At 33.0% G+C, this 12683-nt stretch overlaps 1 protein-coding gene across 16 annotated transcripts in view; it reads right to left on the reverse strand.

Annotated features, from left to right (window-relative positions):
• MLLT10 (MLLT10 histone lysine methyltransferase DOT1L cofactor) overlaps positions 1–12683 on the reverse strand; it is a 271323-nt gene that overhangs the window by 89936 nt on the left and 168704 nt on the right. The gene's annotated exons all lie outside the window — the stretch shown is intronic.

Here is a 12683-nt window from a genome sequence, read left to right on the forward strand (position 1 = left end):
GTCATACCACTGCTGGGTTTGTACCCCAAAGAAATAAGGAAAAAGACCTGTACAAAAATATTCATAGCTGCGCTCTTTGTGGTGGCAAAAAAATTGGAAAATGAGGAAGTGTTCTTTGGTTGGGGAATGGCTGAACAAATTGTGGTATCTGATGGTGATGGAATATTATTGTGCTCAAAAGAATAATGAACTGGAGGAATTCCATGTGAACTGGAACAGCCTCTAGGTATTGATGCAGAGTGAGAGGAGCAGAACCAGGAGAACATTGTACACAGAGGCTGATACACTGTGTTAAAATCAAATGTAATGGACTTCTCTACTAGCAGCAATGCCATGATCCAGAACAATTCTAAGGGACTTAGGAGAAAGAACACTATCCACATCCAGAGAAAGAACTGTGGGGGCAAAAACAGAGAAGAAAAACGCATGATCAACCACATGGTTTGATGGGAATGTGATTAGGGTTTTAATATAGCTCTACTGCAAATATGAATAACATAAGAAATAGGTTTTGAACAAAGATACATGTATAACCCAGTGGAACTGCTTGTCAGCTCTGGGAGGGTAAGGGAAGGATCGAGGGGAATCATGAATCATGTAACCATGGAAAAATATTCAAAATAAAAGAAAGAAGAAAAAAAAATTCTGTGAGGATGCTATAGACAAAGCTGGCCATCAATCCATGCTGCAGAAGAAAGTTTCCATGAATTGCTGTCACCCATCCCTCAGTCACTGCCAAAGGCTAATTTTCTGGTGAAAAGTTTCGCCAGATTTAGCAAGTTTGATTGCTGGACAACAGGCAAGACTGCTTATCAGGAACACAGTCAAAACCTACTAGTCTGAGGCATCAAAATAAGACTTTAATGGAGAATTGTCAGAAGCCCTTAATCAAATGGACATGGGACATGTTCTTCCAAAACTAAAATTTTCCAGTTAAATATTATTTTTAAATTTATTTCTTTTTAAATTTAGACACCAAAAAGGTTAGCAATTACATATATAAATAATGCTAAGAATGGTATATGAAACTGAATTTCCATTTTTTACCACTTACTTTTTAAAAAGTATGTAACAAATTCCACAAATTATTTTCAAAACCGTCTTCTCAGTACTTATCGTATTTCCTTCTGTTTTATGCATTTTTTAAAATATATATATGGGGGGGGGGGGCTTTTGCTTATTCTCAATTCTCCTCAAATTCAATAAGGATACTATTTTATCTACTATTATAAATCCAGAAATCATTTTGAGAACAGCAAATAAGGCTTATGAAGTCAATAAAAATCACATTTATCCTTTAAATGAAAAATAACTGGATAATACAGAACATTACCGAATGCTTTTGATGAGAAAATTTTCTTATGAATTAGAAAATCAACCTATTTTTTCCTACATACAAAGGAGACCACCAGGAAGAGAATTCTATATGAAGTCATGAGTATTACATGTGGCTTTTAAAACGTGTATAACTAGCACACGTACATATGTACATAAATATGTATATATTTACATTTGTGTAGAAATATCTATGTATACCCACAAATATATGTAATTTTGTATTTAGATATATATGTCCATTTAACATGCTGGTATGACACTGTTTTGCTTGACTCTCAACTTCTGAACTTTTGCATATTTTTAAATGTTTCATTGATGTTTTAAAAACCTTTTCTTTTTTGAGAACACTATTACTACTTCACATCTCTCCCCTTAAGCCCATAAAAAGCCTTCTCTTTTAAAAAAGTAAAATAGCAATAGACTGCAGATAGATGCACAAGAAAATAAATTTTCAGACAATGAATAATAAAATAAGTTTGATTAACTATACATAATTATTACAAATTGTTTTCCTTTACAATGTTGTGGTCGTTTTAAGAATAGTTCTTCTAGATTCACATCAGTTCATAAATTTTCCCAGGTCTCTCTGAATCTGGGATGTCCTTTTGACCAGGGTAAAAAAAAATTTTTAGGGTGAAATAAGCACCAAAGCTTAAAGGAAATATCTAACAAATGTTGGCTGACTAACAACAATAAGATTCCATAATTCACATTATATAAGTTATCCAAACATTTCCCAATTGGTAAGTACTTAATTCATTTCTAACTTTTTGCTACATCAAAAGTGCTGCTATAAATCTTTTTGTGTGCATAGGTCATTTCTCTCTTTGATCTCAATGGGGCACATGACTAGTGCTGATATTGCTGCCTAAAGGGTATGGTAGCTTAGTGATCCTTTATAGTTTCAAATAGCTTTCTAGTTTGTTTGTACCACTTGATCAATTGATGCTTATATTTTTACAAGCATCACTTCCAGAAATGATCATCTCTCTATTCTGATATCTGTGCCACAATATGATAGGTATAAAGTTGATCCTCAGAGCTGTTTTAATTTGCACTTTTCTTATTAGTTATTTGGAGTATTTTTTTTTGAGGTTGACATCAGATTTCTTCCCTTGAGAACTTCCTATTCATATATTTGGATTGGTAAATGGCAACATATATCAATTTCCTCTATCTTTTAGATATCAGATCTTCATCACAGAAATTTGGTACAAATATTGGTTTTGTTAGTATAAAAGTTTTCATTCTTAAGAAATCAAAATGGTTCATTTGACTTCCTATGATCCTCCCTATACTTAAACTGTCTAAAATCCAGTTATGAAAAACAAAGCTATTACTATTCTTCACTGATTTATGATATAGCCTTTTAATTTAGGAAAAATATTTTGAAGCTCATTGGTCTTTGTTGTAAGTTTATCTCCAAGTAAGTTTTCATATTTTCTAAGTAGTAGTTTCCTTGAGTTGCATTAAAAGGTATGCTATTCTGTTTAATGATGCTGGTTCTGTGTCCCTAATCTGTTCGCCTAGTAAACTTTTCTATTTTTAAAGATACACCAAAGTTTTTATTATTTATTAATATTATTAATAATCAATCAATAAGCATTTATTATTTATCAGGTATGACACTAAACTCTGAGGGCACCAGTACCTTGTCCTCAAGGAGCTAAAAGTCTAATAAGGGAGGAGCTGAAAGTCAAGGTACTATGTATGAACAAAATATAAAGTTTGGTAGTATAGTTTAAGATATCTTTCTGGTACTTCTGGGATGTTTTCTCCACCCCCCCCCCCCAAGATGTTTGAGATTCTTAACCTTAGTTGTTTCTGCATAAAATTGTTATAATTTGGTTTAGGTCAATAAAGTTTAGTAGGTATGATTGGTATGGAATTGAATGTATCTGTTACTATCATTTTTATTAGATTAGCAAAGAATAATCATGAACAATTAATTCCTCTCCAATTACTTATCTTCCTTTATTTCTACAAAGATTGTTTTGTAGTTGTTTTCATAAAATTCTTATGACTATTTTTAAGTGACCCCCGCCCAAGATTTTATATATTCTGCCATTATTTTGACTGGAAAGTCTATTTCTGCTAGTTAAGCAACATTAAATGATGATGATTTATGTGGATTAAACTCCACATTCTACAACTTAACTAAATGTTATTTAGTTAACTACTACAGGCAAGTCATTTAACCTCTCATAGTCCCAGGCATCTTTAAGTCATAAGAGTGTTAGAGGAGTCAATTAGCATTGATGGAAGGAGTTTCCACATGTTAATAAAGTATTGGTCCAGTCTGTATCCCTATTATTTCCATAATTTTTAATTGAATTAGTATTCTCTAAATTTAAAACAACATACTTGCAAAGAGCAAAGATTTTTTGCTTCTTTACTTAGGATTATTTCAGTTTTTGTCTTACTGCTATAATAACTGGTGTATCTGGAACTCTCATTAAATATTAGTGATAATATAATTTTGCTTTATGTAATCTTTCTGGAAAGGCCTCTAATATTTACCTATTACAAATGATTGATTTTATTTTATTCTTAAAACTTGTTAAGGGAGTAGCTGGGTAGCTCAGTGAATTGAGAGCTAGTCCTGGAGACAGAAGGTCCTGGCTTCAAATTTGACCTCAGACTCTCCCTAGCTGAGTGACCCTGTGCAATTCACTAAACTCCCATTGCTTAGCCCTTACCACTCTTCCATTTTCTCCTAAAATTTCAGTCTCACATTACCTTTTGAATATCCACAAGCATCTCAAATGCACAAAAAAAAATTTCTCCCTCTTATTTTTGTCAAGAGTATTAACAGTCCCTCAATCCCTAAGACTGACAAGTGTCATCTTTGATTTCTTAGTCACCCTCACCCCAACTACCAAATCTTGCCAAGTATTTTTTTTCCACCTCTACAATATTCTCCCCTTCTTTCCATTCCCAAAGTAGCCACCTGATTAATTCTAAGAATGAAGGTAAGAGCTAAAAGAAGGATTTTAAACTACTTTTCTGGTTGGTCTCCCAGCCTCAGGTCTGTCCTCTTTCCGAACACCCCCACATCCAGATGCCAAAGTGATTTTCCTAAAGTGTGGATTGTTTCATACCCACAAACAACAAACTCCAGTAGTTACCTATGACCACCAAAACAAAATACAAAATGTTATTGGGCATTCAAAGCCATTCACATCCTAGTCTCTTTCTGCCTTTCCAGTCATCTACTTTTCTCCTTTCCATGTACTCTGTGACCCAGCTCTTCTGGCTTAATTATTTCTCACATACAACAATCCCCTTTTTGATTCTGTTTTCCAGGGCTGCCTCCCCTGTGAAGAATGCTTTCTATCATGGTGTCCTTCAAAAATCAGGACAAGAAAGTGCTTCTGCAGGATACCCACTGAGCCCCTTCTAGTCTGAATGCTAAACCTTCCCTCTGAGACTACCTTCCATTTGCACTGTATATATTGCTTATGCTTTTAAAGAAAGCATTATTAAATGCCTCTGCTATGACTGACACTGTGCTAAGGAATAAGGATTTATTATATTCCCTGCCTTCAAAACAAGCTTAGTATCTCCCCTTTTGAGTGAAGACTCATTAGAAGAGTTAAGATCATTAAAAGTACAGACTATATCTGTTTGTATTCCCAGCCATAATAAAGATGTAATAAGTATTTCTTAATTATCTGATTGACAAAAAAAAAAAAGTTGTTACATATGGTCGAAATCCTCTACAAAATCCTGCGGTTTTTGTTTTGCTATTAACAGAGTCTATTATATTTACAATAGAACTGACTCTGCACTCGCTATAAATTCAAGTTGCTGATAGTATATTTTTTGCTAACGTTCTTCTCATAAAGGATTTTTTTCTTTAGAAGTACATTTGGCAGCTAAGTGAGCTAAGTGTGCCAAGTGGCACAGTGAATACAGTGCTAGACCTTGAGGTCTTGGGCTCAAATCTGACCTTAAGACACTCAGCTCTGTGATTCTGGACAAGTCACTTAACCATGTCTGCCTAGCCATTCTGTCTTAAGAACTGTTAGAAGGTAAAGGTTAAAATGGGGGGGGGGGGGGGGGGCATCTGGGCAAGTCACTTGACACCCCATTGCCTAGCCCTTACTGCTCTTCTGCCTTGGAATGAATACATAGTATTTATTCTAAGACAGAAGGTACGGGTTTAAAAAAATTATTTTTCTTTAAAATTAAAAAAAAAAAAGACCCTACTCTAATATTTGGGGTAAGCTAGGTTGAGAATCTAGTCCTTTTCTTTTTTAATAACATACTAGAGCTTTATTGAAAAGAAGCAGAGCTCACTATGGACACACAGGTCCCAGGCCAAGATCTTTGTTGAACACTGGTATGGATGAAGAAGGCCCTGGCCAGCTAACTAAGTGGATTAAGAGCCAGGTCTGGAGACAGGAGGTCCTGGGTTGAAATCTGACTACAAATGCTTCCTAACCTATGTGAGCCTGGACAAGTCATTAAACCTCATTTGCCTCGCCCTTACCACTCTTCTCCCTTGAAACCAATACACAGTATTATTTCTAAGTTGGAAGGTAATAGGTGTTTTTAACTGCATTTATGGTTTCCTAAATTTCTTTTTATAAAACTGGGCTATTTAAATTATATTTCTTGTTATTAACCTGAGTATTTTGTGATTCTGAAAACGCATTTAATAAGTATGTAATTGGACACAAGTCCTTATTAACTTTATTTTCATTTGTTGCACATTTTTTACTTTTGATTTTTAGCAATTTGGTTTTCTTTTCTTTTTAATCAGATTATTAAATGGTTAATCTATATTATAAAACTCCACACTATATATACATGCAAAAAGCTCCCAATTCTACTTTATTATCAATGGGCTTTACTGATTTCAATTCTGCTTATTTGTTAACTTTCAGAATTTCTGTTTTTGATGTGACTGCATTTCTTTTTATATGTTGCTTTTTTAGTTACATGTTTAATTCACTGATATTTTTCTCCTTTCTTTTTTGATCAAAGTTTTGAGAAATAAATTTTCTCCTAAGGACTGCTTTGATTGGAGACCACAAGTTTTATTATCTCAATGTTGTCATTTTCTTTGTGAAACAGCCCATTATGTCTGATATGTTCAATGACTAACAATTCTTAATGATTAAATTATTTAATCAACATTCGTACATATGTACGAATCATTTCTTCAATTTTCATGTGATTTTAATTTTTATTACATCATGGTCAAAAAGAATGCATTCATTATTTCTTTTTTACATATATTTATTGAACTTTTTCAATATGTCCTGAGACATAGTTAAATGCTGTATAGAAATAGTTGATGAGATATACATAATTATTTTTCCTCATATTCAGTAAGCTTTGGCTATCTAGAATATATAACTTTCCTAAAATTTTATTCAACTCCTTAACTTCCTTCATAAAATTTGTTATATTTGTTTAGATCTTAATGAGGACATGTTACACTGACTCCTGCAACTACTGGAATTTCACTATCAATTTCATCTCCCTGTACTGTAAGTAACTTTTTTCCTTTAAGTTCTTAGATGCTAGACTGTATTAGATATATTTCAGTTTTTATATTATTTCATTATCCACAGTATATTTAATTTTAATGCAATTTCTCCCAATACCACTTTAAAAATATTTCTTTTTATTCTGCATTTAATAAACACCAAAAATATTAACATATTCAAATAAACAAAACAAAAAAGAATGTATATTACATTATGAATCACTACATATAAGATTGCTTTTTAAATATAATAAATTCATTATTTAAACTTTCAAAGTTGCCCAGTTTGACTGATTACCTCGGGTCTCCCTTCTGTTCTGTCATAAGCATTAAAAAAAAAAAGTTTCAATGACCCTCTGAGGGAAGAAAGGAGATGACTTTATTCATACGAGTCTATCTTTTCTTCCATCTTCTTTCCAACAAAATTATAAAATAAGTGAAACATCTATATATCATATTAAAAACAAAAAATATCACAATGACCACATTCAAAATTTTATAACTTGTTCTACACATCTTGAACCCATCACTCCTTTGATGTAAAAAGAACTTGGCATGTTTTATCATTGGTCCTCTGGAAATCTGGATGGCCACTACTTTGATCAGAGTTCTTTACCAATGTTTTTATTTTGGAAATAATTCCAAGTCTGCTCATTTCATTTTCCATTAAATCATACAAGTCTTTCCAGGTTTCACTGAAATAAACCATTTTGTGTCCACTATACTTATACAATTTGTTCAGTCACATCCCAGGTGATGGATATTATCTCCCCTTTTTTCCAAGTCATTTACTACAAAAAGAGCTATTATAAATCTTTTTATACACAAGGTTTCTTTTCCTTTTTCTTTATTTCTTTAAAGATCTAAAAGTAGTATTATTGAGAAAAAAATATGGAGTTTTGTGACTTTATGGGCATAGTTCTAAAGTCTATTTTCCTTCAGAGTCTTGAATAATTATAATTTTTGTCAATCCGATTGGCTTCAGGTAGAGTATTACCTTTGTTTCAATTTTCATCTATTTTTATTATTATATGTGATTTGGAGACTTTTTGTTTGCATGCTTGTTTTTTTTTTCTTTTAAAATTCTCTGCCCATATCCTTTGACAATTTACCCTACCAGAAAATGGCTGTCATTCTTTTTATTTTAGTTTTCTACCTAAATCTGAGGGGCTCCTATTTCATTTAATAAAGTCTTGTTAATGGAAAGTGTTTAATGTAACATTTTTCTTTTTGTATTAAGTTCTGAACATCAAAGAGAAGAGCAAATCTATATCCCTAGAGGAACACAAAAAGAAAATTCTGTAAGAAATATAAATCTTCACTTTTCTTGGTTACTCCATTCTATTTTTCAGGGAGTCAGCTACTTGGTAAGTCTACCTTCTTTCCTGTATTATTTACTGTCCTGATTTCCCCCCTCTCAATAGATGAGATCTCTTGCAATACACCCTTTAGATGTTCTTATGGCTCTGATTTTCAAACCTCTTTTTTCCTTTGAGGTTCTTTTGGTAAAGTTGTTCTCTTCTAAGTTTTACCACATGGACAACTCTTAGCCAATATTATTGTTTCACTGTTTTGCACAATATCTTCTATTGGGGACATTGTGCTGGGGACAGGCTCCACCTCTTTACACACCATTGGATGAGGTTGTCAAGTTCTGTTTTGTTCTATCTATCCCCACATTTCCACTTTTTCTGAAATAAGTTTCCACTTCCATTGGCATATTTGTGCTCAGAGCACTAGGCTTCAGCTCTGTCACAACCTCTTATCAGAATGCTGGCAGAACTTTAGATTTGATTCCTTGAGTTTGTGCTGATCTCTCTTTTGGAACCTCAAGTCTTTTGGCTGTGTTTCTGGGCTATCCCTTGGCTAGATGGAAACTTACTATTTCTCTTTAAAGTTCTTAATATTTATTTGATCTAAAACCTTCATAAAATATTGATGGAGCATATGAGATCTCTATGTTGCACTATATGACCTTTCATTTTGCCATTTTAATGAAAAATTCCTCCAAAAGTGATTTCCACTTATTCATTTAGTGTCTGTATCCCAAAGCAGCGCATGCTTTATAAATGCTTTGTGATTAGTCAGAAAAAGCACCAGATTCTAAGAGTAACATTGTATGTAGCAAGCAAACTGTAACATGGTTACAGGTATTAAGCAAAAAAAAAAAAAACAAAAAAAAAACACCACACATTACTTATGATATCTAAGAATGGGTTTGGTAAAATATCATTGGCTCAATCACTAAGATATTGGGAGACATGCATAAGTCATTATAGAAAAATAGTAATTGAATTTTAACTTCCTAATAATTCAGCAAGAGTAGCATATTTAGAACAGAATGATAAAAGTAAAGTACTTCTCACATTGGAAATATTCTCCAACTCAGAGGCCTCACTGGTTCTTCTCCCAAACCTCCATTTTAAGGAAGCTCAGGCCAAAGATATCTTCATCCCCTTTCCAGACTGTCTTTCTAACTCCACTCCACAAAATTTTCTCTACCAAGTCCCAAGTCTAGTATCTTCCCTAACACTCTCCTAACCCCCCCCCCCACCCCGGCTCTTTTGGAAGGATTGTCTTCTCCCCATTAGAATATAAGTTCCTTCAAAGCAATGAGTGATTTTATGCTTTACAATGCTTAGCAGAGTTACTGACACCTTTTTGATGATCGATAGGTAAAAGGGCTAGTTTTTTTGTTTGTTTTAAAAAATTTTTTAAACTCTTACCTTCCATCTTGGAATCAATACTGTGTATTGGTTCCAAGGCAGAAGAGTGATATGGGCTAGGCAATGGGTGTTAAGTGACTTCCTAAAAGGGTTAGTTTTATAAGATCACAAGTCGCTGATTAGAACTAGATAGAACAAAATAAGTCATCTAGTCCAATTAACTAAGTGCAATTAACTAATTTTTCAAATGAAGAATCTGAGGCCTAGATAAGGTAAGAAATTCAACCAAAGACAAATTAGACAGGGAACAGCAGTGCAGGATTTATGTTCCTCTAAATCTAGCACTATTTCCACTGAACCAGTAATCTCTTTCCATTCATTCAGATCAGGGTAACCAGTACAGAGTCAAAATTTTTAGGCCCCCAAATAAATAAATAAATAAATAAATGAATAAATAAATAAATAAATAGATAGATAGATAAATGAACAAATAAATAAATAAATAAATAAATGAATGAATGAATGAATGACTAAATGAATAAATAAATGAATGAATGAATGAATGAATGAATGAATAAATAAATAAATAAAAGAGAAAGATTGTCAATTTCGTTCCAGTTTGCCTATGAAGCATGCTTCTAGCTAAATTATAAATACATATAGATGTACACACACACATATATATTATAGCTACATATATGTATTCTCTTTGCTCTTTCTAGCATCAATGGATAATAAAAGAATTCATTATAAGCATTGAAAAGATATAGATGTGATTTCTAGATTTGCCAAGACATGAGTTCAAGTTCTGATTCTAAAATATACTGGCTATGTAACCCTAGGAAAGTTACTTAATTTATAGACATCCCAGGAAACTCTAAGATGACAAATTGCTGATCTGCACTGGTTGAAGAAATCTGTTCATTGGAATTTCCCTATGCCAGTGAAATTACAGTTATGGAACCTCCTCTAGCTCCCAAAATATTAAAATCATACTGAATGTGGACAAATATAACATTTTCTTGATCATCAGAAACAAAGCTTGTTTTTGAATGAACTATTAATGAATGACATTTATCACACACAAAGCCCTGAACTAAGTGATAGAGATGCAGGGATGAAAAAAAAAACAGACCCTTCTTTCCAAGGGTTCAAAATCTAATAGGAGAAACTACATAGAGAATGTTTCAGCTATATAAATCAGAAGGAATATCCTATGGTCTTTAGGGTAGAATAATAAAACCGGTAAGAATGCCATTTCCACAGATAACCTTACACCAGTTTGAGGTTGAAGCATTTCATAGTGCCAAAGACTCAAGAGTCCCTTGTACAAACAGTTTCCACAGGGGTTACTTCTCAGGATAATGATTGAGGATACTAGGCTGAGCACTGTCATATTCCAGGCTCTTGAGCTCTGGGGCTGGGCTGCCTCCATTGGAGGGTAGAGGTGGTGACATGGAGACTTGTCCTATGCTGCTCATACTGTCACCTGTCTTTCCTCCACAAGGCCTTGCTACTAAGGCAAGCTGATTGCTCTGTGATTGGCAAATGATTGGCAGTGGGAAGGAATAGTTGGCTCCTTCTCCACAGGAATTACTTTCCCATATATGATGGCTGTGAGGGCTGAACTAGAAAGCAAAACAGTGGTGTGGAGGATCCCTCATTCTGAGGGATCTTGAGCTCATTTGCCTGTCAGTGACAGCTGGTCAGCAGCTACTGCTATTGCTGATAAGGAATGTGGGCCCTTTCCATGGTTTCTCTCCTCAATAATAACTTGGAAGTCCAGACGGGAAGCAAGTCTAGGTAATTTAGGGGATTTACACTACTCCAAAGATCGTGGGCTCAAGATCCAAGATTGTCTCCACTAGAATTTGAAAGAAAATATAAGAGAAAATATGATCAAGGGAGTGGAGTTGGCCTAACATAGCCAACACATGTTGTTTTGTCTCTCCCCCAGGGTGACTTAGTTTTATGTTATACATATATTTAAATGGTATTATATAAATATAAACTTTTACAAAATTGCTTTCCAGAACTAAAATGTCTCATTTTATAATTTTTAATCATAACGTTTTAATCAGAAGTTCAAAAAGCAACCTTTTAAAATATGCTTTAGGCAGTTGGTCCCTACATATGCATATGCCCTTTAAAATGCTGAGCCTAATATGCTATAATTTACAAATAAATACTAAATACATGTGTGTGAAATCACAGTATATCATTTAGCACACTGCTCCACTAAGAAATACATTAAGACAAAAGGGGAGAGGAAGAAAAGTAAAGTACTACATTTTCACACAAATACATTCCATCTGTTACACAATCTTGGAAATAGTCGCTAACACAGAAACACTGGACAAAAAAATGTCTAAATACCTCTAAAATGCAGTATACTCTGATTTAACAAATAATCTTAACTATATTTAGACATTTTAGTAAGAATTTAGTATGTTAAATTTAAGGGTACCAAATATAATTTTTTTTGACAATTTGGGAATATATGAAATGCCCTAAACAATATTTAATACTTAAGAGTACAAAGTTATATAGCTAAATCACAAATTAAGTAACTTTTAAATAACCAAACTAGTAACTACTGATTCTCAAACATATAAGAAAATTATTAAGACTTATTATTAAGGTTACAAAAATAGTTTTCAAAGAACAAAAATTTTAAATTCTTGGTTAAGTATGTCAGAAAATTGTAAGAGAGAAAAAATTTAAAACTCTACATATTCAGTATTATAAGCATCCCACTAAAATTCAGTTACATTGATCTCACATATTTCACAGATAAATATTTCTAAAGTACACTGAATATTAATATTGTTTCAAACATATAAACTAGTTATTAGAACATTTTAAAAGCACAATGTTTAAATACTGATGAAATTACTTGAATGAAAATCTGACTGAGAAAATCTGCATTTTAAAAGTTCCTACAGAAGATTAACTATAATTTCAATTTAATAAAATGTCACCATAACATTATCAGATAGCTCTCTCTCCCTTTGTTTTCACCACATTTTTCCTACCAACGTATTTTATAAATAACCAACAATGTCAAATAAATCCTATTTGGTCAAAAAGTCTGGGATTTTTTAATAGTAATATCCTAAGGACAAAGATTTAGATACAAAAAAAGACCTTTTCATTCTCTTCATAGCCTCCCCAAATCC

The sequence above is a fragment of the Monodelphis domestica genome, chromosome 5 (genome assembly GCF_027887165.1).
Source record: "Monodelphis domestica isolate mMonDom1 chromosome 5, mMonDom1.pri, whole genome shotgun sequence".
Classification (NCBI taxonomy): Eukaryota; Metazoa; Chordata; class Mammalia; order Didelphimorphia; family Didelphidae; genus Monodelphis; species Monodelphis domestica.